Source organism: Platalea leucorodia (assembly GCF_965183815.1).
Source record: "Platalea leucorodia genome assembly, chromosome: 8".
NCBI classification, from domain to species: Eukaryota; Metazoa; Chordata; class Aves; order Pelecaniformes; family Threskiornithidae; genus Platalea; species Platalea leucorodia.
Window position 1 is genome coordinate 25,335,773 of NC_138830.1, and position 26,630 is coordinate 25,362,402.

The 26,630-nt window shown below is 44.4% G+C and overlaps 1 protein-coding gene across 1 annotated transcript in view; it reads left to right on the forward strand.

The window, feature by feature from the left end:
- Positions 1-26,630, forward strand: part of GPC1 (glypican 1) — a 224,924-nt gene that overhangs the window by 165,203 nt on the left and 33,091 nt on the right. The gene's annotated exons all lie outside the window — the stretch shown is intronic.

Below are 26,630 nucleotides of genomic sequence, written 5' to 3' on the forward strand. Positions count from 1 at the left end.
CCGTGTAGGTGATCACATGGACCTGCCTGGTGCAGTAGAAAAGACCCATGGTGGTTTTGGCAACTTCTTCCTTTCGTTTATATTTTTCTGTCTCATATTTTTCTGCTCCTACTGCCGCTCTCAGCCGAACTGGATACCTCCTGCATTTTCACAGTCTCTTCATTTCAGCCTGTCTCTGTTGCCTTCAGTGCATCTGCTCATTCTCCTTTATGCCTGTCCGGTCTCATGCCAGCCTCCTGCTCCTACTTTTTCCACCTTCGAGAAAATCTGTATCCACTGCCCCACATTCTCCTGCCCAAGAGGAATGAGCAAGGTTTGTGTCTGTGCCAGAGTGGGTGGAAGGAGGCAGAGGAACCGTGCAGGTCAGTGGGTGGGATCACCGCAGCCTTGGGGAGAGGGGCTGTGAGAGCGAGCAGTGCTGCAGGAATCAGCTGGGGTTTCAATAGCCATCTCAGCTCAGCTCTGCAGGGCATCCTCCAGCATGGCGGGAGGCACTGGGTGGACTGGTGCCTCTCCAGTATTGACTGGAGAAAAGATAATGAATCTGGCACTGATAAAAGCTGTTCACTTTATGCCTCTGGGTGGAAGAGGCTGGATTATGTGATGGGCAGGTCTGTGTGTATGTATTTCTGATGGGATTAAAGATCTGATGTTTGACCTGGACACTTCCCATGCTTTGGGCTGTTTGAAAATTCTCCCCTGGGGAAGGGAGGCGTCTCCAAGTGGCAGAGAGTTTTCTTTTACATAAAATAATAGAGAGTAAGCTCTCACATTATAAGTCTGTTTTATTGTCTATATTTGTTCAGACTAGATTAATTCAGCATGTTTTCAAGCCAAGAGAGGCTAGCTGAGCCCCACCAGAAGTCAACAGCAAATTTGGTAGTAGATACATTCTTTTCTTTCAGCAATGAAAACACATTAAAGATCAGGAGGAACAGCCTCTGGGGCGGAGGGGGGGAAATTTATCCTGGGAGACTTGGAAGAATTTCTAACCTCGGGGCAGAGAGCCTGGGAGAAGAAATGAGATGACACATCTGCTGCTGCTCTGCTCCCTTCCCACTCTCCTGAAAGCTCGTGGTGTAACGCTTTTTCCTCTTCTGCTGACAAGTGCTTATTATGGCCTGATTTTTGGTGAGAGAAAGTTTGGAAGTGAGCATTTTTGTTTCTCATTATCAGTGCAGGCGTTTTCCCAACTGCGTACCATCCAGCACCCTCCTACCAATTAATCCGCTTGGTATTTTCATTCCGTGCAAACCCTGCCGTTAGGTGGTGATGGACCAGTGCATGTGTCGCCACGCAGCCGTGGCCTTGCAGAAGGACAGGCACCAGCACACTGACTTTTTGCACCAGCTCACAAAGAAAAAAGGAATTATTGCATTCTGCAGTGTTGCAAAGGACACCGACCTTTGATCAGCACTGTTTTAACACAGGATATGGCCTAACATGCAGCCTCCTGCCATAAAACCAAGGCAAGCAGTGTGTTTCGAGGAAATAAAGCATTCCTGCCAGCAGGTGCACCAGCAGGGATTACCTAGCCTCCTTCATCTGCTCCTTTCACCAGTCTTCTGATTAACAGAGGGCAGAAGAACTGGGCAGATATCACTGGGGGACTGTGGTCCGCTTTCCTCTTAGCAGGAACAGGACAAACCTGAAGTTCAGGACAGCACCTCTGTCCTCACATCACTGAAGTGTGCAATTGAGCACCGGCCTGAGCTGGCGCCTCTGTTCGTACCAGCCATTCAATTTGCCCACCATCCCTGTGAGCAGAGTGGCACAAGGACTTTATTTAACCACATCACCAGAGTTGGCAGCAGGGGATTCTGGGTTTTTTTAAATTAAAAAAACCCAGATAGTTCACAGGCCTTTAGAGTCTCTCTCACCCATTTGGCAAACACACATAAAAATAACAACCCTGCTGGTTTTTGAGATCCCAAGGGAGCTGCCTGAGCTAAAACCCGACACAACAGTAGATAACACTGAAGGAATGCATGGAAGGGTTTCACACCATGAAGACGAAATGATTAACCACTGCGGCTGATCGTCACTGGAATCCAGCAGGCTGCGGCTACATGTCGAGCTGCTGAGTTTTATATCTGAGGAGCGTCAAATTGTGTATTGGCTGAATGGTGGAGCTCTGCTGCAATGTCATCCCTTGGTGTGGTGCAAAAACCTACTGCCCGTTCCTTTGCGGTGATAAGAAAAATGAATGCCCAAACATACCAGTTCAATTAGCATTCAGTTTTCTGTATATTCATAGCAGTAAAGTAACCAGAGATAAAAACCTGAATACGTTCATTTTTATATCAGGGTCCTCTCTCACACAGCCATCATGCTGCGGAAAGTTTCCCTTCGTTCATGCCTGGAGGGGCAGCCACCACTGGGGTGGATGGAGCAGCCATGGGACTCCACGCACCCGCGGTTTTATGGCTGGGTACTACAGGGAATGCCACGTTCAGCTGCAATGGCAGCAGTAGTGTTGCAGGTAGAATGTAAATGACTACAATTAGCTGGCACAGGGGCTGATCATGTGATTTATAGTCTCATTAATAATAACGGTTTATTTGTTATTGCAGTATATCAACAGTGCTGCAATCCATCAGGTCTATACCAGATATGAAATTATAGATTATGGGTGTGGAGAAAATTGGAAAAGGAGGAAGGAATGATTTGTAAAATCTCCTGATCTTACACATATAACAAATTTTCATGGGGGCAGTTCGGTATCTATTATTTGCTGTACGAAAGCACCAATATACCCTTTGAGCCACGGAGGACCTCTTATCTTTCATGCTTGCCACTGAAAAGCTTTTCCCCGTGTTGCTCAGGTTTGACGTGCAAAGCCACACCACACGTAATCACTCTAAATGGCAGGTTAGTTAATGTTTGCCTCTGGGTGGAGGCACGTGGAGGTGCAGCGCTGCCATGGGGCTCTGCAGGATGAACCTTGATGAACCACCTGCAGCGATCCCAGGTGTCCTTGCCTGGTTGGCAGGGAGTTCCCAGCCCCAGGGGAGTTTCACCCTGCCAGGGTGAGAGATGAGTTTGGTGCCAGGGCTTAGAGACTGGTCCAGGGCAGTAGAAGATGGGGGGCAGCATATGAGGGGGGACTGCGGGGCTCCTGGGGGATCCCTGCTTGTACCCTGCAGCCTGGGGGCTGCTGGCGCTATCTGTCAGCAATACTGCCACTCGAGAGCATCCGTGATGGACATGCCCTTCTTCCCTGGGCACAGTCTCCAGCCAGCAGCTTTGACACGCGCTTTGCTAACACGAGGGTACAGCATACAGCACAGGCCCTTTGTGTCTCGGGGCTTGTTTGGTCCACGGTAGCTGTAAGCAGAACTGCAAAGCCCTCAACCACAGCATTGCCTGTGGCTGCAGAGCTTGCTGCCTGCTCGGGTTAGGGGATGTGGCAGGGCATGGCCTGGACCCTGTTTTTCTGCTTCTTATTACAACAGCTTGGAGACTCGCATGCAAGGGCCCTGTTGGCAGCGTGGAACAGTTAAAGTCAATGCTACTAAAAATTACCTTTTAAAAAACTGCCTCTGAGGCTTTCTGAAATGATTTAGAAAATGTTTACAACTGCCTTTCATGTTAAAACCAACAGCTGAAATACAAAGTCTGGCATTTCCAATAGCCCCCACAAATAACCCCACACACACCCCATGAGAGTTATGTCACTGAAATATCACAAAAAAACATAGCAGGCAAAGACAAAACAAAAGCAAAATACAAATGAAGGCCCTGATCCCACAAAGTTCAGTTCTCACAACTAGTTTAACTGGTGTGACCTCTCCCATTGACTCCTGTAAGACAACCAGCATGCTGCAAATTAAGCATAGGCACAGATGTTGTTCCTGAAAATGTCTATTTGTGGAACAAATTATTTATAATAGGAAATGGCATCTGTGTTAATTTAAGAAAAGCTATATAAGCACCAAGCGAGGATAATGGGTACTTTATAGTCTAAGCTGGAGTGGGACTCAAGGTGAGCTCCTCGTGCGTAGAGCGATGGCTCTGCAGCCCCAGAGAGGCACGGGTGAGTTACAGCCTTCCTACTTCTTGCTTTGAGGATGCTCAGTCTGTCAATCTATTGCCATGTCTATCAGTCCTGTAATTTTAGTAGGAGGATTTTTTGCATCATCAAGCCCAAGACTTGCCTTTTGCAGCTTACAGGAATAATTTAAATGTAAAAGTAGAAATCCTATGTGATAACCCTGAAATTCTTTTAGGAATTAATGGCAGCCAATTTAGCCTTGTAAGACTGTGGAACAGCAAAGAAGAAGGAGCAAAACTCCGGCGGTGTAGGAAGAAAAGTTTCATATTTTAAATTTTAAAAAGACTTAAGGTCTTTAAATCCAATGGGTTTAGTTAGAGCCTTCTGCGTGCCTTCCTAACCTCAGGTGGGGATCACGTTGACTCCTGAAGTTGCAGAGGTCCATGAGCCTTAACGATAAATTTTGCAACACCTCTGACTGCAAGCTTTGCATTGCCAAGGAACTGCCGTGCAGCTTGTGAGCCACAGGATTGGAAAGCTTTTGTTGTAGCCATGAATCATTATTTTTTCCTCCCTCACAGAAAATTCGGCCATAAATGAGGTGTTTGTCAGGGGCTGTACTTCAAGTGTTCACTTCGTTTGGTACGTTGTGATCCTCGTCCACCACACGTGGACGCTGCACACACCCTCTGCAGCCCTTGGGACAGAGCAAGGGCTGCAAGATTTAGCACTTTGGGTATGTTTTTTTACTGTTATATGTGGTTGAATTCTAATAATTAATAGCTTACCGAAAGAAAAACCTTTAAGAAAAATATGAATGCCGGTTTGAAAAGTCATGGTTCTGTATGCATGGTTTAAATCAATAGCTTTTTCTTATTAATAGAATCACAATTAAGTAATTGGAAAATTCAGTATTGCAATGAATTGATATTTTTCATATCAAAATAAGTGGAAATCCTAAAGGCTGATTGGATTAAATTGAAGAAGCCAATATTACAGAATTTTCATGTGCTTTTATATGTGGAAATTCAGTGTCATCTAATTTTTGCTACTTTTTGTGCAATTTCATGTTTGTTGAAACCAACGCTTTCCAATCTTCTTCTTGCCCTGGGATGGTCCAGTGTTAAAACCCTAAAACACACATAATTTTTCAGTAAAAGCAATTACTGGTTTTGCTTTGTTTATGGTCAAGATCAGCGGTATGTGATAGCCTACCTAAATTATCACAGATTCTGTTTTTATGTAGTGTGAAATTATTGGAGAATCAACCCCTCTACCGCGACGGATGACTCAAGATTGCAATAAATACTCTGGATGAAGAATTCCACTACGTGTTCTTCATCCCTTCCTCTTATCTGCCAAATGCGCTTCCTCAGGAATAGTGGGTTTTTTAGAAAAAAGGCAGAAAAGGGTGCAGACAGCAATGATCCCTCACCCCTGCAGTGACTGCTGCAGCAGGAGACTTTAGGATGGTGCTGGTTGACATTGCTGGAACCAATGAACCCTGCTGCCTTCATCAACATCTGGTAATGGTGCATATTGTCATGGTTAGGGCTAAATGTCATGCCAAATAGCATTCGCTTCCGCCAGTGTCGAAGGGTTTGGTTTTCTGTGGTTCTGGTTGTAAAGCTCAGGTCTTACACAGCCGGGTGGCACTGGCCGCTGTTTGTCATGACTGCAAGTGTAGCAAGTTGGTCGGGGGGTTATGCAGTGTAGAGAGGACTCAGAAGTCAGCCTGGCCCAAAGCATGGTCTCAGCAGCAAAATAGTTGCTGGTTTTGCAGGTAAGAGGCTGTGAGGTCTGTGGGCTGTGAGATGGTACATTGCTCAACTGCAGCCCTCGCTAGTGCAGCACCTCCAGTAAAAGCGTGCAAGCTGAAGGTTTCCCAGCGCTGCCTCCCACACCCAGAGAGCTCTCGCAGGCAGGAGCAGCAGGCTCTGGGGTTTGATGGGTCCTTGGTGGCAATTTCTGAGTGGTAAAAAGCAGGTTCATGTTGGAATAAGACCTTTGAAGTGAGACAACCTGTGGTGGTGTGCACTGTTATTTATGCGATAAATACACCGTGGTTTTTCTATTCAGTGACATACAGTTGCTTAAAGGCCTCTGAATTGCTGAAGAAAACTAATTTAATTGAACTTAAACATGAAAATACAGGGCAGAACCAAATACTACTTTAGAAAGCCATTCAGTGTATTCAGCTGATCTTATTCTAGCAGGGGTTTTATTTTTAACTTTGTGATTATGGATTTTTATAGTGTCATATCAACATAAAGGGCTTTTCTTCACAGCAAGAGCAGAACAGAGGAAGTCCAAGCAAATGAGATCCAAAGTCCTTCAAGGAGGCAGTGGTAAACATGTTCTCAAAGATGGAAAAGTTCAAATATAAACCAACTGTGCTCGCTGTGGGGAGAGAAAAGAATACAGTAGTTTGATTATATTTGAGAAGACAGCTGGTTGAAGACCAAAATCAGTATCGTTATCCCCAAAGTCTACCACAGTGATATTTCAGAAACCCATTCAAACCTCATGGGGCACAGACAAACAGACAAAAATAAATCTGGTGGTGGTAAGTCAGTGTTTTAGAGAGTCCTGTTCTGTGATATCTGTTTAATGCCAGACGGCAGAAGTCCTTCAAATCCGTTCAAAGCCACATAGGGGGAAAAAAGGGTGGGGTGAGGGGGGAGGAAAGCATTTTGGAGGGAGGAATTTTCATAAAAGCTAATAATGAAAATGGCGTGTGGTTGTTCAAGTGAAGCTTCTAGGCAGGCAGGGCGCTCGCCTGGGTTTGGGGATCTGTGCAGGAGTCCCCCTGCCTGGCTGCCACAGGGAGCCTCTCCCTCCTCCATTAGCACTGTCTGTGGCTTGGTGTCCTTAGGAGCTTCAGGTGAAATTAGTAAGGAATCTACACTTGTTTATCAGCTAATTGTTGTCCTGCTAATGAATGCCAAATAGCTTTGCTCACAATAACAATACTTTAGCATCATGCTCTAAGTGTCAGCTTGAGTAAACCTTTAAAACAGTGTATTTTAAGAGGATTAGAAAAAGGAGTGCTGTTAGATCAAACCAAGTGATAGAAATGCCAAGGGCTAAAAACATTAATTAGTCTTAGTTGAAGCTTTCAGTAACACAACTAAAGTTAGTTACAAAGTACACACTCTGCTTTTGGTAGTGCAAGTATTCTCCAAGTGGTCTCACCTCGATGTGTGTCGTACAGCCCACGTATCTGGAAGCAGAGGAGCAGGGAGGAAGGGCATGGCTTTCTCTGGTTAAAACTGAACCCACATTTCTCTCTCCCACTCCCACACTGAAGCACAAACTGTTGCTGTGGCTGAACAAAGTTGAAAATCCAGCAGATATTCCTTTCCCTTCCATGGTCAGCAGGGAAATCTAACACTAGTTAGGCTTGAACTGGGCTCCGGCTGCTTTGGCAGAGAAGTGCTCGCACCTGATCACCAGGATTTGTGCTATTGGTGTCAGCGGCTATGGACCCCTCAGAGACCAATTGCCCTGTACTCAGGTGCAGAGCAGCTTCACTCCATGCCTCTGCTGTTGTATTTACAGGCAAACACAGGTGACTTTTGTTTCCAGCCACTTGCATTCAAGGTGCTTTCCCATGCAATTTGCTGAATTAGAAATATGGCAGTAAGAGTGTAACAGATCCTGCCCAGCCTTCAAGGCTAGCTGTTAGATTTGAAAAAGTAGTACTGCATAATTTAAAAAAAAAAAAAAATCACAAATATGATCTGCTTTAATATTGCTACAGATTATTTCATTCTAAGGCAGTTCTTTAAGGAAACAGCTTTTGCTTTCTCATTTGTTGAGGATGAACTGGTACAGTAGTTCCAGGGCCATATATTCAATAGATCTCTAATAAATAAGTTGCAGCTATTTGGCTTCTATTTTTTGTTCTGACTCATTTTAGCTTCTGGACATGTAGCTCCATTCTGCCAATATTTTATGACCGGTTTTTCTATTATTATTTTTTAACATATTGTGCAAGTGGTTCCATGAGCACTACAACTAATGAAGTCTGTTTTGCTAGGGCTTTGTATTTCATGCACAATTGACTTTTATGTCAAAGAAGGTGTAGGATCCTACTGAAGCTTTTCCTGAACTCGGTACGTTTATGTTGGCTGTCTCCTGCATGCATTTTCCAGGAGTCAGTAAGCCGAAGGCTCGCTAAGCCTTTCCCACACAGACAGTGTGCTGAGGGTCCCTCTGCTCTTCCTGGCTTGCTCTTCCTCGTTTCACAAGACTGGTAGGAGCTGTGTTATCACCCATCTCATTCCCTCTCTCTGTTAGTGTTGGTTTGAGTCAGCCAGCACATCCCAGCACCATCCTAGAGTATGGACCAGTATAGACAGCAAACCCTGCTTTCCCCTGCCCTCTTCTTTTTTACTTGTTCAATCCACTTGCACAGATTTCCATGTGCACATATGAGCTTCTGTGACACTTCATCTCATTTGAGAGACGCTGCAGACACATTGCACACTGTCAGCTGTGTGAGACTGCACACAAAAAACTTTACCAAGGAGCACCAAAGCCTGTGTCACAAATTCAACAGCTGCAAAGACCTTAAATGACTTCTTCCCTGTTGTCAGCACCACAAAGCAGCAGTGGTTTGTATCACTGTAGGATACGGATTCAAGGAGTTGAAGCAGGAGCAAGCTTGCAAATGCCAGGGGTTTCCTTCCCCAAGCGTTTATAATAAAGGGCAGGGAGGTGGTCGCAGGAGCATAGCATGTTAATTTAATTAATTGAATGGGAGACTGAAGACTGGGGGTGAGTTTCATCTCACCTCAGCTGAGGCCTCCAGGTGTCTAATCTAAGCAATTGCCTATGAATCAGTGAAAAGAGATGTCTCTGTGTATGGTAGAACTACTATTAGGTGTTGAAGGAGGACTTAGGCAGGTGGAGATCATGCAGAGCAATTCCTCTGTTTGTTATGTGAGAGAACAGTAACAAAAAAAGATCAAGACAGCACTAACAAATGCTTCAAAGGCTGAAGGTTTGGTTATCTGTCATGTGAAATGGGGGGGATCTCTTGTCTTTGACGTACCGATAGTGGCACACAAGTGCCACCCATTCCTCATGGTCCTTATTTTTTTCTGCATGAAGAATCCAGTGCCATGAGCCCTGGAGCATATCAGGGGGACACAGGGGATCTCTCAATGGAGTAATATTGCCCTTTACCTCATTAACAAAGAGTTGAGCTGCTTTTCCCTCTTTAAAGACAGTGGAGCAGCATAAACAGAAAGTTGCTGAGCAAGTTGAAATGGGAATTAAAAGTGTAGGAAAACAGCTACCTAAGTTGTTGGTCACATGCAGCAGTGAAATGGTGTAAATGGGGATTTCAGGAAAGGTCCTGTGAGAGCATGCCTAGTCAGGGGGTTGTTCGTCCTCCAGGGTCCCACCAGCCAGCAGCTTCCACATCCGTGGCATTTCAGGGCTGGGAGTAGCTCTTCAACATTGGGAAAGGTCTTTCAGTTTGCTTTGTCCTGTCTAAACTGCACAGAAAAGTACTTGATGTCCTTTTGAAAGGCTCACAGAACTTAACCCAAAATTAGTTCTCCCAGACACAAATTGGCTTACTCAGATGACATTCTCTGGGGAATGTACATCACTTGACCACTAGTATTTTTTCCTGAGCACACCAGAAATTTATATGACTGTTTTATAGTTGGCAAGTTAAAAGCAGACTTCAGCTGAAACAGCTGGGCGGGCCATTGATCTGAACCCAGATGGAGCATCCTGAGGGAATCAAAGGTGAATTGTTGAATTACTCACCACCACCACAGACACGAAAAAGTCAATACAGAGGTTCTCCTTACCAGAGAGCCCTAACGAGGGTACTGCTCAGGTTGTCTTGTTATCTATTGCCTCTGCCCAGGGCTGACAGTAAGCTTCATTTATTATTATCGTTGCAGTGGTAGTATAAACCACCTTTGTAGGTTTACTTGGATTCATGTACATGCAGAGGAGATTTTCAGGTCTCACTCACCAGTGCATTTGTAAAGAAAAGGCTGCATCTGTATCACCCGGACAAGCTGTCTATTAATGAGTTGGGTTATAACATGGTCTGCTTCACCCAGTCTGAGCTGGTGTTCACAAAGGTGTCTGCATGTCCTAGTCTGGTGGTGTATCACACGGCTTTTCATTAACAAGAGATACATAAGTTGCTATCCTAATTAAGTTAATCGCTGAGCTTCTGCGTTATGGAAGATCCCTGGGGATACATTTAGGCACAACAAGGTCACAGGAGGGGTTTTGCATCAGGAAGAAGCTTCTGGTTTAGGAGGCCAGTGCCAGAAAGAAGAGCTTGTCCAAGCCCTGGGTCCCAGTTATAGCAGGCTGCGGGGTGCCTCGTCCCCGGTGAGCCAAGCAGGACCCAGGGGTGGCTCTGGGGAGCGGTGCGTGGCTGGGACGGTGTGGGTTTGCTGTGGTTCGGTGGGTCTGTGTTCTAAGTCTAGTGACCGGTTCCTTAACTTTCTTTTCCCAATCACTTTGATTCTTACCTCAATCTTGACAGCATCCCAGGGTAATTAGGGTAATGGCAATTAGTAAGCTGCACCCTTGCTTATGGAAGGAGCACCAAAGTTATCCTGTGTGCCTTCTGCCCTATGAATGTTTTGTGGTTCCTCTGCTACCCTGGACATCTTGTTCATTTTGTTTCATATACACCAGATGGACTTTCCTTTTTCTGATTTGATCATCATTTGAGTCTATTTTAGTCTTCAGAATCCAGGACATTTTGTAACAGGGGTGGGGTTTTCCATAACTTGTCTGTTTGAAATAGTATTTCCTTTTGTCTGTTCTAAATCTTCTGCCAGATCTGAGATTTCTCTGATTGTACCCAAGTATTTGTGATAAGAGAAAAAGGTGAATGACAGCTGCGTGTCAACATCTCTGTGCATCCTCATAAATGCATACTAAATGCATTCATTTATCTAGCTCTTTAATGAGGATTTCAATCTAAATTCATGGCAGAACATTTAAAAGAGGTCAGAATTTATTACTCATGTCCAATTCACTGGTGATTGGTGCAAGGTACTTGGAATAAAATCTGACAGAAAAAAAAAAAAGGAAAGTTTGAAGTCGGGTAAAGTGGAACAAGCACATGCTTTTAACAAGTATCCATTTCTCCCATCCTTCAAACTTGGACCTGAGCCAGAAATGCTTCAAAAGCAGCAGAAACCCCAACTCAGGCAAGAGTAGAGTGCCAGCATCTCAGGGTAACCAAAGCCTTTTTTTAGTTGTTTTAAATGAATTTTTAAAAAGAAGGAGCACATGTAATTTCCTCTCTTCCCCCCCCCCCAAGCATAGCTGCAGTCAGAGTGCGGTTAGCATTCCGTTTCTCAGCTAATATTTTCTTTAACATGCATTTTTGATCTCCATTCTGTAAGCATGATGACAGCCCATGGCGGATGCAGATGTTTTCAGTCATTGATGTATCCAGCTGATAGTCCTGAGAGGCACAAGGTGCCCAAGCAGGTTGTCTTCCAAGGTTTTGTAATGCTTGCAAATTCTAAGTTGATTTATGTTTGAATCATATAAATTATAAATACATGTGTTATAGGTATATCTTAAAATGGAATTAGTGAGGGTGGGAGATGAGAGACATTTCTTAACTTGCAGATTCTTTCCCAAGTCTTCAAAATTGTATTTCCTCCAGATGATGTTCTGATGAGGTTTAAGTGTCTACAAATACTGTGGAGGTGAGTGCTGCTCTGTAAGTCAGCCCTGGCTGAGGGAAGCACACTTGATCTGGAGGGGTGGGACATCCCAAGTAGAAATTGGTTTCTGCTTAGCTTTACTTTGGACCCTAAATAAGGACTATATTTTGTTCATGGTGGTTCAGGTTTGCAGTGCTCACACAGAGTGAAGACGCCACATGGGCCAGTGAAAAAGCTGATGTCTTCTGTCTGTCCTGTTCATATAGAGTGAAGGCAGAGGGTGCGGAAATGACCACTAGCCACATATTTATAGATTGCTGCTGCATTATGCACCAGTGTCAGGTGTAGCCTATGTGGCTATCCGCAGGGATTAAGCCAAACTGTTGGACTGGGAACATTCACTCAGTTACTGTGCCTCATCTGAAAACAGTGTCAGTGAACAGCTGAGGGACGAGGGTTTTTCAAGCCATAGTTAGGACTGAACAGTGGCTTCCTCCATCATACAATTTCCAAAGCAAATAGATTTTGTGGCAGATTTTCCATGCTAGTCACAGTCATGATGCAATTTTACTTTGAAGACTTACACTCAAATAATAAATCAAACCAGTAATATGTAATGTGTATAGTCCACAAACCAAAATATGTTCTATACCCATTTATGTCCGTTAGAAAACATATATGGACATAATTGAAAAAGGCCTAAATACTGGACAACGGCTTTTGTGAATCTAAATGAAATGCAGTGAAATCAGCCAGTAGTAACTCAGTAGTAGTACAGATATCTTTACAATTTAGGTATCCATAGTTTGTGATGTCTCAACATTTTGACTCAGGCTAGATTTGAACTGATCTTCTTCTTAGGCTTTCAACACCAAGGCTTAGGACACTTGAGCTATTGCACCTCCTGGTCTGGTGCCACGTTTTCATCCATCCATCCATCCATCCATCCATCCATCCATCCATTCAGAAGAGATGACAGGGCTGAATGAAGGCTTTCTACTTGTTTGGTTTTCTGTGATCTAACATTCGCTGAGTGATCAATCATATCTCCTTGGCTAGAGCCAGTGCTACCTGGAGGTCGCAGGTGGGCTCCAGCCAAGCAAGGCCCCCGAGCTCAGACAGAGAATCCAGTGGTTTCATCCCAGCATGGCTACAGGCCAGTATACGCTTAGCAGCCTATAAAAAAAAACAAAACCAAAAACAAAACAAACAAAAAAAACCCACTTAAAAAAAAAAGGGTAGGTAAGCTAAGCTTAAATCTCTGTTTAGGACTGTCTTATAAGTGACTTTGTGTTTCAAAACAGAAGTGGTTGAATGATGCTCAGGATTTTTGAAAATCAAGCTATATCTAAGTTTTTATCATTGGACAAGGTGAAAAGTTAGCGGTGTTTTACGAAACAGGTGCCATCAGGTAGGAGGGAAACTAAAATATGCTACTGGATTTATTATTGTAATACCTGCCAGGGAACATGAATTCCTTTTCCTTAACACTTGGTAAAATTTGCTTCTTTTGAAGCAGGCACCTAAAATTTGGCAAGAGGACACACTTCTCTGTCCACTGGGGAAAGAAGTAGCATGTGGCTATACCTAGTATAATCCCCATGCACTGAAGGGCTGAGGGAGTGCTGTTACCCACCACCCTTCTGACTTTTCCTAATTTCTGAAAGTGTGTTGTAATCTTTTAATATTATTTTAGGGTAGCTGTATATAATGTAGCCATGTTTCAGTTATATTAAAATAGCAATTGATATTAATTTGCCTATTATTCAAATAACAGGCATGCATGTTATTGTATATGTGTACGTTCTCAGCACTTCCAGCTGTCAGATACACATACATATTGCACACTTCGGGTTGCCTGTTAACAGTAGCTGTCTTCTCTCATCTTTACCTCTTTCTCCTTTTTATACTGGTTCCATGGGTGGGAATGTCATAAGCAAATTATTTTTACGAAGACAAAAGTTCCTTTCTGATGGCTTTGACAGAGAGAAAACCAGAGATTAAGAGCTTTATACAGACTTAGATAAACTCCTGCAATGATAACGGGAATTTTGCCTGTCTAGAATATTACCCACACAGCTGGTAATTTCTATCCTCCTTGTTCTCCTTGGGAAAACCCATGTGTCAGATACTCAAGATACTTAGATATCCAAGGACCATGTGTATTAGATACTCTATACTGCAAAAATGCAGTGGCAAGCATAGATTCAAATGATCTAATTAACCCAACAATAAATAGTTTGTCTAGAGGCCGTTTTGAGTGGAGGACAACACTAATGTAAAAGATAAAAAGCCAAAGTCACTTCTGTCCCACTGTCACAGTATGAAGCCTACAGCTTTTGAAAACTTAAATGAGGAGTTTTGATGTTGAAAAATATGCAGTGAGGATGCTTGAGTGCATAAGTCCCTCTTTGAATGTGGAAAGTGTCACAGATAGGCACAAACCGTGGAGTTTTTTTCTTCTGCTTTTTTGCAGAGACAATGAAATGCATTTAATTTTAAAGAGATACACATTCACTGCTGTTTTTCTCAATTAAAATATTACTGCAAAGAGCCTGACTTAGTGACAAATTGGTTCAAGATAATGGTGTAAGTAAGGAAGAAGTTAGATGTGTATCAAAAGTTATAAAGGCTTAATTATTTTCAACCTTCAGCAGCGTAGATTGGAGGCGAGGGAAGGAGGCTGAGATGTTGTGCTCTGGCAGGTTAATGTGCGAAGTAGCAGCTGTCTGGCGCCTGCTGAAAGAGATGAGAAGTCCAACTCAACCTAGGTGAGGCTGATCGGGAAGGTGTCGTTGGAAACATAACAACCTGCACGGGCATCTCCTGAGCGGATCCGTTGTTTCTCTCATTCATGCCATGTCTTTGCAGTTTGTCGCCAGCCCAGTACGTGGGCATGCAGCCGGGGCGTCGGGCAGTTACCTTGGCCCTCTCCCTTTTATCTGCAGCTGGGAGAGCACATTTCTGCATAACAAGCTGTTTATTTCAGCTGGAGGAAAGTAACACTTTTCTTTCTGGAGTGAAAAATACCTCTGCTGTATAGGTATGTATTGTGCATTTATCCGGGGTGTATATCGCACCTGTTAAAACTGCCAGCAACCCTCAATATTTTAAGATACTTCTGAGTTTATTTTACTGTTAGAGAAATCGAGCCCTTCAGGTCTTACTGAATAAACCTGGAAAGGAGCAGGCAGTATTAGCAATTACTTTTACCATCTTTCATGTTCCTGTCAGTGATAGCTATGATGCTTGTTGGTTTGCCTTTAAATGCAGGCTTTCTTAGAGGGAAAAAATGAGAGTGGAATTCATCTTGCAAAATTTCATTTATTCAGAAGTTCAGCATACTCTAGCTGAATCTAGCTCTATCCCAGCTCCTACTACAGTCTGGAGAGAGAGATGAGTGGCTCTACAGAAGAGCTCAGCTCATGCTAAAGAGGGAGGTGCCTTTTCTTCCTTAAGTGAGGACTAAGCCGCCAGATCGGACTTGACTCCGATTTGATGAATCCCACCCACGCGCCTTCCCAGTCCTTATCTCACAGAGAGGTTGCAGTGAAATCTGTTTGATAAGAGCCTGCTGGGGCAATATTTGCAGTTCATCATTTGCTGCAAGTCTGTAGTTGTAGCACAGATATATTTAGAAGGAGCTGTGATTAAAATCCCTTGCCAGCTCAGATCCCAGGAACACACATGGCGAAAATAATCTTGAGATTCACATCTCTTGTATTTGCTTATCCCATCCTGGATGCAAACAGACCAAATCCTGTCTGCAAGGACTTTCAGCCTGCGGCAGATTTCCTCGCAGCACAGCTCTTTGTTCTCCACCAGGCAGGCTGGAGCACAAGGCTCCTCTGCATGGAGCATAGGACCTTGGACTGCAAGAGTCTTCTCAGCCTGATACACTGGCAAAAGGAGCCTGTGCTGAGGAGGGTAATGGCAAAGAAAATGAAAGAACTTTTTAGAGATAAGACTCTTCAGCTTAGCAAAGACATGGAGGTATGATAGAGGTCTGTGAAACACTTAGAGATGGAAAATAAGGAGTGAGTACCCTGTATTTCTCTCACTAGAAGGTTTATGGCTGTTGTACTGTAGAGATTTAAAACCAGTGGAGGGAAGTACTTTTCCGCAGAAAATATACCTAAAGGTGGGACTCATTGCCAGAGCCCAATAGTGTACCTAACCTCAAAAAGGGTCTGACAAGGCCACGGAAGCTGGTGACCAGCAGTAACTCTTAAACATTGAGGCTTGGGCAGGAAACCTTTTAGTGGATGGGGTTTGAGGGCTAAGATCATCCCTTGTCCTGTTGTTAGTGCCTTTCCAAAGTACACAGTATTGCCTTGCCTCTGGGTTTGCACACTTGACTGTAACTCCAGATGGTATTGCTTTGGTATGACCCAGTATAGCCTCATATGAAATATTGAAAGTATCCAGAAAAGACATGCGTTTCTGTGGCTTGTTGCACCGTGTTGGATTACGGGCTTCAATCAAAAAAGGTTTTGAGAGATGTACAGGGAATAGGGTTGAAATTTGATGGAGGCCCAAGTTTGAGAAAACCGTGTGAAAAATCTAGCCTACGTGCAGCTTGTCTTTCAGTCTCATATGCAGACACAGAGCCACAGTCACATACAACTTTTGAGTATTTCCAGCCACACCGTTTGACCTTGCCACTGCACGCGCAAACCTTGGCACACCTTGATAGCTGACTCCTGCTCAGTCATTTCAACCTTTGGAGCACGGCCGCACACACAGCGCATGTGCGCTTCCACATGTGCAGCCCAGAGCGGCCGCCGGTCCGTCCTTGCCCTGAGCACCCCTCCTCCTGCCTCCGGTGTTGCACTGCAGCAAGCTTCCTAACATGGAAATTTCAAGCCTAAACAATAGAGGAGCTACCCAGGCAAATGGTTTGGATGTCAGCTGCATTACATTTCATGGCATTTAATATCCCGGGGTCTGCGAGGGTGTTGTGTGGTGCCTGGAATCACTTTCCGAGCAGGTGCGTGCCACTTGCTCCTGCTCCCTCCTTGCTATTTTTCTGCCAGGCAGAAGAGAATACTGCAGCAGGCTCGGGAGCTCCAGCGTGGAGATGCTGGCTCCTGTTAACGCTGCAGCGTACACACAGGCTTTGCTTATATGTCCTGCCAGTCATACAGACTATTTAGTCTTCTTTGCCCCCCAGCCCTAAGTGACTCTTGTCTTTGCAGAGTTGTTATATGAACTTGAATTCAGGGGTGTCTTAAGGCTTGTACAGATCTGTTTCCAAGGGACATTAGGAAGGTAATGCAGAGCGCATCAGGATCATCCAAGTCTAAAGTGGTTTCTTCACTAGCTGTGTTTTGGAGGGAGCTGCTACTGGGGCTGGGTAGGGTCTTGGCGCCTGTGCTCGTGACACCCAGACTTGTCGCTGTCACCTTGGGTGGCTTTCCTTGGGCCCCCGGTAGTTGGTGTTCACCAGGAGGACAAGCAGAATATCCATTTTCCCGCTGTTCCTTGAGTGAGGATCATCTCTTCCCTCTGAGGAACTTTCCAGCCAGGGAACGTCCTCCACTCCCTTATTTTGATAGCTGGATCCAGTCCTGCTTGCCTTAGATAAAAGCAAACTATCTTGGCAAATTGTAGAAACAGGGGAGGGGGAATATGCAGAATAAAAAAATAGATGCAAATAATTACATATCTCTGCCATTCAAAACACTGTCAAATGGGCACAAGCTTCCATTATAAAAGTAATCTGAGTCTTGGCAGAAAAAGTGCACTTTCTTTGGAGTGACTGGCAGTGCTTCCTCCCCGGGTCTCTCACTAGCAGAGTTCCAAAACAGATATTCATGCAACAGTAACTTTTTTTTGCAGGAAAAAGTTTCTTTGTCTTCTCAAAAAGCCCTTTTTTTTTTCCCTAACAAAAGAAACCAGCTGTCTGATGTATATCCCAGTCTAAAACCAGTTTAAGGTAGACCATCTTTTGCTCTTCCCCAAAGCCAGCTATTGTAGAGATTAGGTCAAATCCTATATAGCTACCTGCTTTCACTGTTGCGCATGGTGTGTCTGTTCTATCAACTAATCTTATCTCAGGAGACTTCAAAGGCATTTGCTTCTGTGCCTTGAGTAGTTAATTAAGCTGAAGAAGATGGAAATTAGTAAAGGAATTATCAGGTGAAGGAGTTGCTAAAAGGGAGGTAGCAATACATTCTGTTGAAAGAAATGCTTCTGGGCTGGAGGGAGGTCCCAGTTGTGGTTCTCAGTCCAGCCTGGTAACAGCCCCATTAAAGAATGGCACAAATGATAAGAAAGGCGTTCATGAAATTCATTGATGACACAGCGCTGGGAAAAGTTGTCTCTTTTGAAGAGAATAGCAGATAACCATGATGAGCAAAATAATAGAAATAGGGTAAAATTCAGTATTCCAGTGAGGCATACAGCTGGGGACTAATTGGTTGGAAATAGCAAAGGAGAGAGTTGGGGACGTACTGGTCGGTGGCAGAAAGTCTGTGAAATGCTAATGCGATACATTCCTTAAAAAGGTAAGTGCAGTCCTTGCAGTATTCACAGTGTTATTTCCAGTGAAGAAAAGGACATGTTCTTTGTAGTTCTGACCACCCACAGTTAAGAAAAGTTAATGCCAACCAGAAGAGATGAAGAGAAGAGATAGTGGAGCAATCAAGAGGACTGGAGAGTCTGCCAGGTGTAAAGAGGGGAAAGTACCTTCGCTTGTGTAGCAAGGCAGCATGGATGCTGAGAAAATATGGGACTTTGTGTATAAATATCTCAGAGACTGAACACCAGGAAACAAAAACAACTATTGAAACGATAGGACCACATTGGCAAAGACCAAGGGATAAAGAATGAACTTAGACCAGAAATTAAGAAAAGGAGTCCACCCATCTGAGGAGATGCTCTGGACCAGCCTTTCAGTAGGAGCAGGGAGGGCAAAATCTCTAACTGCTCTTGTGCTGGGCACTGAGCAGGCCTAGGAGAGTACTAAACCAGATGATTGCATGGCAGAGCTGGCACTTTTCTCATTGACCCACAACATCTCTTCAGTTCTATGTTCCTACACTGTTCTCAGCACGCCCTGGATGCAGAGTGCAGAGGAGACATCAGATAAAGGTATTTGGCTTCCCATTAAATGCAAAGTGGCTCTTTGGAGAGAATCCTAAAAGTTTAGAAGTTGTACTACCTAAAAGCATCATAACTCTTGCATCCTGGCACATTTGTTCACACTGTTCAGCCTTTGGCTTCAAGGTAGAAGCTAATTTTATCTCCATTTTTGGGGGCTTTTTTTGCAATCTGAGTCTTGGTTTCATAGAATCATAGAATCATAGAATCGTTAAGGTTGGAAAAGACCCTTAAGATCATCGAGTCCAGCCATTAACCTGCCACTGCCAAGTCCACCACTAAACCATGTCCTCAAGCACCACATCTACCCGTCTTTTAAATACCTCCAGGGATGGAGACTCAACCACTTCCCTGGGCAGCCTGTTCCAGTGCCTCACTACCTTTTCGGTGAAGAAGTTTTTCCTGGTATCCAACCTAAACTTCCCCTGGCGCAGCTTGAGGCCGTTTCCTCTCATCCTATCACTCGTTACTAGGGAGAAGAGACCGACCCCCACCTCGCTACAGCCTCCTTTCAGGTAGTTGTAGAGAGCAATAAGGTCTCCCCTCAGCCTCCTCTTCTCCAGACTAAACAACCCCAGCTCCCTCAGCCGCTCCTTGTAAGACTTGTTCTCTAGACCCTTCACCAACTGGTTTCTCATGATGCCTCTTAGGTCACAGCCACCAAACAGGGGTGATGTGTAACGTGGGACAGACATTGTAGAGTGATCCAGAACAGGCAGGGAGAGACTGTGTTCTCCAGGGTGGATCTGGACTGAGGAAACGGCTACACAAGAGCAGCTGTTTCACGGGAGTGTGAAACTGTGAGGAGAGGGGTATCTCCCAAGAAATGCCATCAGGATTGCTACATGCAGGGCTGTTTGCACGTGGAGCCTAAGCCACTTGGTCTCGCCATGGTTGTTTCCTTTGGCAGCACCCAGCTAAGGTACAAACCGGAGCATATCACTGCTGTTGTATTGATATCAGCTCTTCAGCACAGGCATGGGTAGTACTTAAATTAATAATGAGTAATAACAATTTTATAAATAAAATATCACTGTACTTGCTGAAGTGAATAAAATAGACATGAATGCATTAGATTTGGACTTCAGTGGCTTAAATCTGTTGCTGAATTCTTCTCTTCTAATAGTAGTGTGACTGCAAGGACGGCATTAAAACCAACTGGAGAAGCAAATTGGTATTGGGATGTGCAGCAGTGTATTAAATGGGAACTCAGCCCAGGAAAATACTGTGCCTCAGACCAACAGGGCTGGCCCCGAGAGGGAGCTCTGCTTTAGTAGATGTCCCCACGCTATTTCTTTCCTAGCTTTTACTGCTGTACAGGACACCACAGAGTCAGCTTATTTTTCTCTGCTGTTCTTAGTCCGGTCTTCTTGAAACACGATAGCAGTGTTAATGGTGAGCATATTTCACTTGGCCTCCCGTCAGAGCTGCAGAGATGCTCCATGGCTCTGGCCCTGCGTGAATTCCATCACAGGCTCTCATGCGTGCTCAAACTTCTTCCTCCTCACATTTTTGCCCTCACCTCCAGCTGTCCTGGCAGTTTATGGCTGTGCTACAAGGCCCTCGGACCACAAACCTAGCTCACCATGCAAAGCTGTCCAGCCAGCAGGAGAATTTTCATCTTGCCCCACTGCTGAAAAACTTCTGTAGCATTTGCATGAGGCCAACATTCCTGCAGCTGTAGAGCACTGCTGCACTACATGGTTGCAGCCTAAGTCATTAGGAGTTCCTGCAGGGACTACTCAAGGCTTTTTTAATTGAATTTTGCTGTCCTGGGGTGGAGCAGCCTGCTCTTAAGAAAAGAAGTAGGGGAGAGCTTGCAGCTGGAAGGTGGAGGCAGGGCAGAGCCCTGGGTGCTGCTTCTGCTGCTCCAAGGGAAAGGGTTGGAGATATCACCTGCCATGGGCTTCCTTCCATCTCGAGCCCTGCTCCCTGATGACTTTCCCCTCCTCTTATGTCTGACTTCCAGATAGAGGTGGTTACCCAGAGTCTTCACCAAATCCGATCATCCAATGCTAAACCTGCCTTTAGGAACAGATTTATTCTTAAAATCTAATTTTGGAATTAATGGCATCATGTGAGCAATGTGTTTTCCTCCCTCATCTCCGATCTGGTACTACCCTTTTTCCAGCTGTGCTTAAGACTTTTTGTACTGCAGTTTTCTGCTTAAGGCTTTAATAATATTCAGATTGAAAGTAATTTGGTCACCTTTCTCCAATTCTCATATTTTTTTCTAGTATGCCTCTAAAATTTGATGGCTTTTGAAGAAAGTCAGATCTGCTGCATGCCCAAAGAGCATTTGGATGTTCTTCCTTCAGTGATCCCTTCATTGCCCTCCACATCCATTCCTACTCCGTCAATATGTTAGTTGAAGAAACCTCAGTGTGTTCCAGATGTTGAGTGATCAAATGGCATCAAAGAGCTTGGATAAAGTACTTGGTACTGGGGGGGGTGAGGAAGGGGGAACTCAAAACTTTCCATCTTCAGAGACAAACTGCCGGTCCCTGCCTTGCTGTTCACAGCTTCCCAATTTGAATCCAGAGTTGTGAAAATGAGGAAACTGTGAAAATATGAGCTGCGAACACTGGGAAGCTGTGAAGCGGGGGAATGGGTGGGGATTTACAATCTCTCTCGAATGCAAAGGTTATAGATTCTGGTTGAAAACTTAATTCCCTGAGAAGTAAGTTTTTGTCACTACAACAGCAAGAGAAACAGTGGCCAAGGTTGCAGAATTGTCTCGGTTGTAAAAACCTTTCATTTCTTTGCTCATAACTTTCTGGCATTTTTGTATTTGAGGCAGAAGTTTTTCAGACGTGGCCTCTGCCAAAAGGCAAATTTCATTTGAGCAAAGCCAGTTGTCTTGTTTCTGAGCCTGGAAGTGAGAGGCAATAATAATAATAATAATAATAATAATAATAATAATAATAATAATAATAATAATAATAATAATAATAATAATAATAATAAAAAAAAAAAAGCAGACTCCCATTTCGTTTTTTCCCTTTTGAATACTTCTGCAGCAAGAGTGTGAAAGGTGATGTTTCATGCAGGAACAGCCTTGACTGAGGAGCAGTGCCTTTCATTGGCCCAGGGAAAACTGAGTTTGAGTTGTCTGAATTACTGGCATTAGAAAATCACCTGCTGGGCTTTGCAGTGTTGCGAAACCCTTAGCAGGCAGCGGTGAGGAAGGACTCACCTGTTCAATGGCTCTTTGAGAAAACGTTTTGAAAGAGGGGAAGCCCAGACATGGATTTAGCAGGTGACTCGCAGGAAGATATCTCTGGCTAGTACGTTTCCGTTGTAAAATTTCTGAGGCTGGCAGAAGCTGAGAACATCCATGGGTTTTCAGCATGAGTCCAGAAAATAAAGAGCTGCTTTCTTGTGACTCAGAGTGGAAACAAATGCATCATTTCAGAGGGAAGCTGGCCCTGTGCAGAGTCACCTCAGGTGTTTGTGTACCTGCATGGGAGTACAGCAATGACTCCCGTAGCAAGCGAGGGCTTTAGAGCTCCAGCGCTGGCTCCTCATGAGCCCTTTCCCTCCATCCCTGCCCTTCTCAAGGCTAACGAAGCCATGTGCTACAGTTCATGAGCACAGACATAGGTTGAGCCTGTTGCTGCTGGCCTGGAGAACATGGTGTCAGCAGAGCTCAGGGGCCTTGGGCATGTGTCCAGGATGTGACCTGGATGAGGCTGCCTCCACCTGCTCGTTCCCTGCCTGAGCTAATCACTCTAATTGTCCTTTGGGAGCCAGGGCAGACCCAGCAGTGGTGGACCAAGTGAGAATTAATAAATCCAAATGGACCCACTGGGTGTTTATTTTTAACTTATTATAGAAATAGTGGGACAGATGTATTATCAGAGGTTTCCAACCACGCAGGTTACCTAAGGGTCCCCCATCCACCATGGCTACAGATAATGGGGTGCTTCCCCTAGAATAAATAATTGCTTCTACCTGAAATCAAGAAGGGTGGATGCCTGAACTGTGGTTCAGCAAGTTGTTTTATCCCGAGGCCCTGAACATCCTTAATCTGTGACACATGTCTAAATACGTTAAAAGGTTGGATATTCGTAGGCAGGGAGTGTCAGGGAGAAGATGCAGTGTTAATTGAAGATACCTGTGCTAAGTGTACGAGCGGTGCAGGCTGAGATCATGAGGACCAGGGCAGTTAGCACAAGCTTCTGTGCATCCCTCTTGACAAACCCAACTTCTTAGTGTCTCCTAATGCTGCAAAATGTGCATTTAAATTCTCTGCCAGGTCGGCTGTTCATCACAAATGCACTGAGGCTTAATTGCTAATTAATTTTCCCTAGATAATGTAGATATTTTTTTTCTCAATGTATAAAATCTAGAAGAACTTTCTGAGAACCAGCCACAAACGAGTTGACTGTAATTGGTGTTCTCTCGCTTAGGTGAGAAGTAACAGTTCATCAACTCTTAATTAGCTTGGACTTTCTCAAGAGCAGTTTCCAATTTTTTGACAGAAAGATATACATCTTGTTTCTCCGGTAGCAATACAAAGAAAGTTATTTTACCTTGAATTGACAAATTGGTCTGCGGTTGTTGGTGTTTTCTTCCTCCTGATGGTGAGTGCCAAGCTGCATGTCGTACCTGGATTGCTGAGCAATTTATTCAGTTAGCATTGCTTGTCACAGAGAAAAGAGCACTGATTGTACAAGAAAGAGAGTTTGAGCTCAGTTTAATTAAATTGTGAATGGGTAACCAGCAGCGCTTGGAGTGATACATTAAGATACAGAGCAGCTTTTAGATATCTCATCAGCATCAGAGAAACATTATATTTTGTGTCTGTTGTAGGTGAATGCCCTTTCTGTTCATTGTACAGGTAGGAGGGCTGTGGCAACGGAAAAATAAGGCCACCTCAGATTAGTCAGACCCGAAAAAGTGTCCTGCCAGGACAAATTGTCTGGCAGTTATCTGCTTGTCTTGTGAGCCCAGGAGTGAGCCCCTTCGGGAGATGCTGCAGGGGAAGGTGACCATGCGACAAGGAATGGTGACGCTGCAGCAGGATCAGCCCCATGTCAGCTCACAGCGGAGCCAGACCAGGTGGGCTGGGAGCTCGGGGCTGCGGCAGCCCTGACGTGGGCTCACTCTGCTGTGATCTCCTTAGCCCAGGCTCATGTGCAACACCAAGGTGGGAGAGAAATGCTGGATGAAGCTCCCAAGTTGTAAATAATCCTCTTGCAGCCTCTCACCTGTTGGTGGAGTAGCCAAAATTTCCTAGAAGTGGGTGCACACAACTGCTATGCTGGGGACGGAGCCATGGCTCTAAGAGGGGATACTCAAGCGCTTTGCAGAAGCAGAGCAGTCTGTGTAGAGGCCAATGAGTCAGGGCTACCAGGATGGGTGCTATGTATGTGCCAGTAACACTTGCCAAGTTTTAATTACTTATTGTGCAATTATTCAGTGTAGATGAGGCCTTTTGGTAAAAGAAACGCCCTCACCTGTGTTAGCACCCTGCAGATCCTAGTGATAATTTTGTCACAAGGAAAAATTGCCATGCGCCGCTATCTTTGGGAGTGGCAATGGCTGAACTGTTCGAGTGGGGGGAGTTACAGACTCAAATTTGAGTCCCTTGGGCAGGGATGAGAGGCCCCAGGCTTTGCAGAAAGCTTGTCCTACCCTGGCAGAGAGCTCCCCTCTGGCAGCTGGGACAGGGGAACAGGAGTTGGGACATGGACAGTAGGGCCATGGGGAGAGGGCAGGGGTCAAATAGCCCTTTGTCTTGAGATTCAAGAGGAGAGGCTTTGATAAGCTCTGTTAGCACATGCTGCAGATGTTTCTTCTTATTAAACTGAGGTCCTTTAGCAAAGTACTTCTTAATGGACCAGCTGTTGATTTTTTTCATATTAGGAGCCCCCCAATAGAAGGTAATTTTATGGGTGGCTTAGGTGCCTCTAAGAGCCCGCTGGTAACACACTTACACTGGTGTCTGTGGGAAGAAATCAGGTTTTAATAGGGAAGATGGACAAACACATGCGGATCAGTCATTTGAGAGATGGAGGGATCCCAGTACAAATGTTTGGAGATACAAACCGCCAACCAGGTCAGGTTGAATAAGAATAAATTTCTTCCAAAAGTACACTTGAAAACCACAGTTTTTATTCAACATTTTAGATTACACATTTTTATTTTCTGCATAAGTCATTAAACCAATTTTCTGCTAAGACCTAGTTTGCTCACAGTCTTTTAAAAGCACTTAAATCAAATTTTAAACTATTAAGCGGTACCTGATTGTGGCTGGAGGAAGCCAGGCTATTAAGGCTCGGTATCGGTTTGTTAAAATACTAGAAGAAGTTTCAGTATTAGCAGCCTGTGGTGCAGATGCAGAGGCTGTTTTCACTTGCTTGATCTGCTTGTTGAGTTTAACTTCATTCAAATCTGAGAAGCCAATGAGAGATTACTAATGTAGGAAAGCTTGTATGGCCCTTCCAGTCTGTGAATATAAACAAGACCCATGGGAATGAGCTTTACTAGTTCTGAAATTTTAGAGGTGTTTAATTGTAGTCAGTGCTGTTCTCTCAAAAAATACTTTGTTTAATAAAGCTTTGTACATGCAATATGCATTTTTCAGAAGCTTTTCTTTCTTTTCTTATATGCCTAGCACAGTGAAGTTAATTTATATACCTAAATACATGCTGTTTGATTTTAATTGAATAACAGTTTCCCTCCAACTACAGCTTATCATACATCACCAAAAAAAAACCCAGTAATTTAAAGAATAGTATAATCAGGTTTGCTTCAAAAAGGCCCTAAAAAGTACAAATGTAATTGAAATGAAAATTACTATTTAAATCATTTTTCCCCTCACTGACTTAAATGATGATTAAAGTTGCTTATGTAAATCAATAAATTGAATCAGGCCAGTCCTGCTATGAGTTCCCCACTGTGCAGTCTCAGAGAGCCTGAAGGTAGCTGGCAATTGAGAGGATGGAAATACCTAAAGATGTTGGTAAGGGAGGAGTTGAAACTGTCATCTTTACCCTGCTGTGTATGTAGCAAGAGAGTGACATTTCTGTCACCTCTATGACCACTGAACCTAGGGTGTAAAACCATTTAGTTGTTTATACCTAAACAAAAGCAGGATGCAAATGCAAATAAGCAAATGGGATGAGAACCTCAAACATGATAATGTTGGCCGCAGTTCAAAAACCCTTGAGTACAACCCTCTCTTTAAATACATAGTAAGTCATGCCCGTTCGTGTCCCAGTGCTTGAGACTCTGGCACACGCTTTACGGGCTGTGGGTGCTGCAATGACTCAGGGCTGATGGGGACGTCTCTGTGAAGGGTTGGCACCGTCACTGGTGGCAGCCCTGCTCCATCTCACCAGGGCTTTGGAAATAATGTGTTGGAAAATAGGCATTGAGGCAGGAAAGAAAGGTGCCTCAAACAAGTTGCAGTGATTTCTTCAAAGGCAACGTCAAGTTGTGCAGTGGACCATGGTGGTTTTGGGTCGGTGGGGATAACAGCTAGTCAGGGTAAAGCCATGTCCTCTTCAGGTAAATGCACTGTCCCAAAGAAGAGCTTGTGCCTGCAGGGACCTTGTCTTAGACCACTGTGCTTTGTGCTTCAGACATATGTTGTACTGGAGTCCTGCTGGCTTCTCCAAATTATCAGTGCCTCAGCCAGGAATGGCAGCTTTCCAAGGAAAAAGGAAATTGGGGGGGGGGGGGGTGGGTGAGGAGGGGTGGGGCGGGGGGAGTTCTGTTTTAAAATTGAAGAAGTTGCAGTCTTCTCCAGCAGACCCCTCGCTTTTGTGTGACAGAAAGAGCAGGCGATGCTGGAGGAATTCCAGCCTTTGATGTGATGAAATGGAAGGCTTCAGGTTATCTTCTAGGTG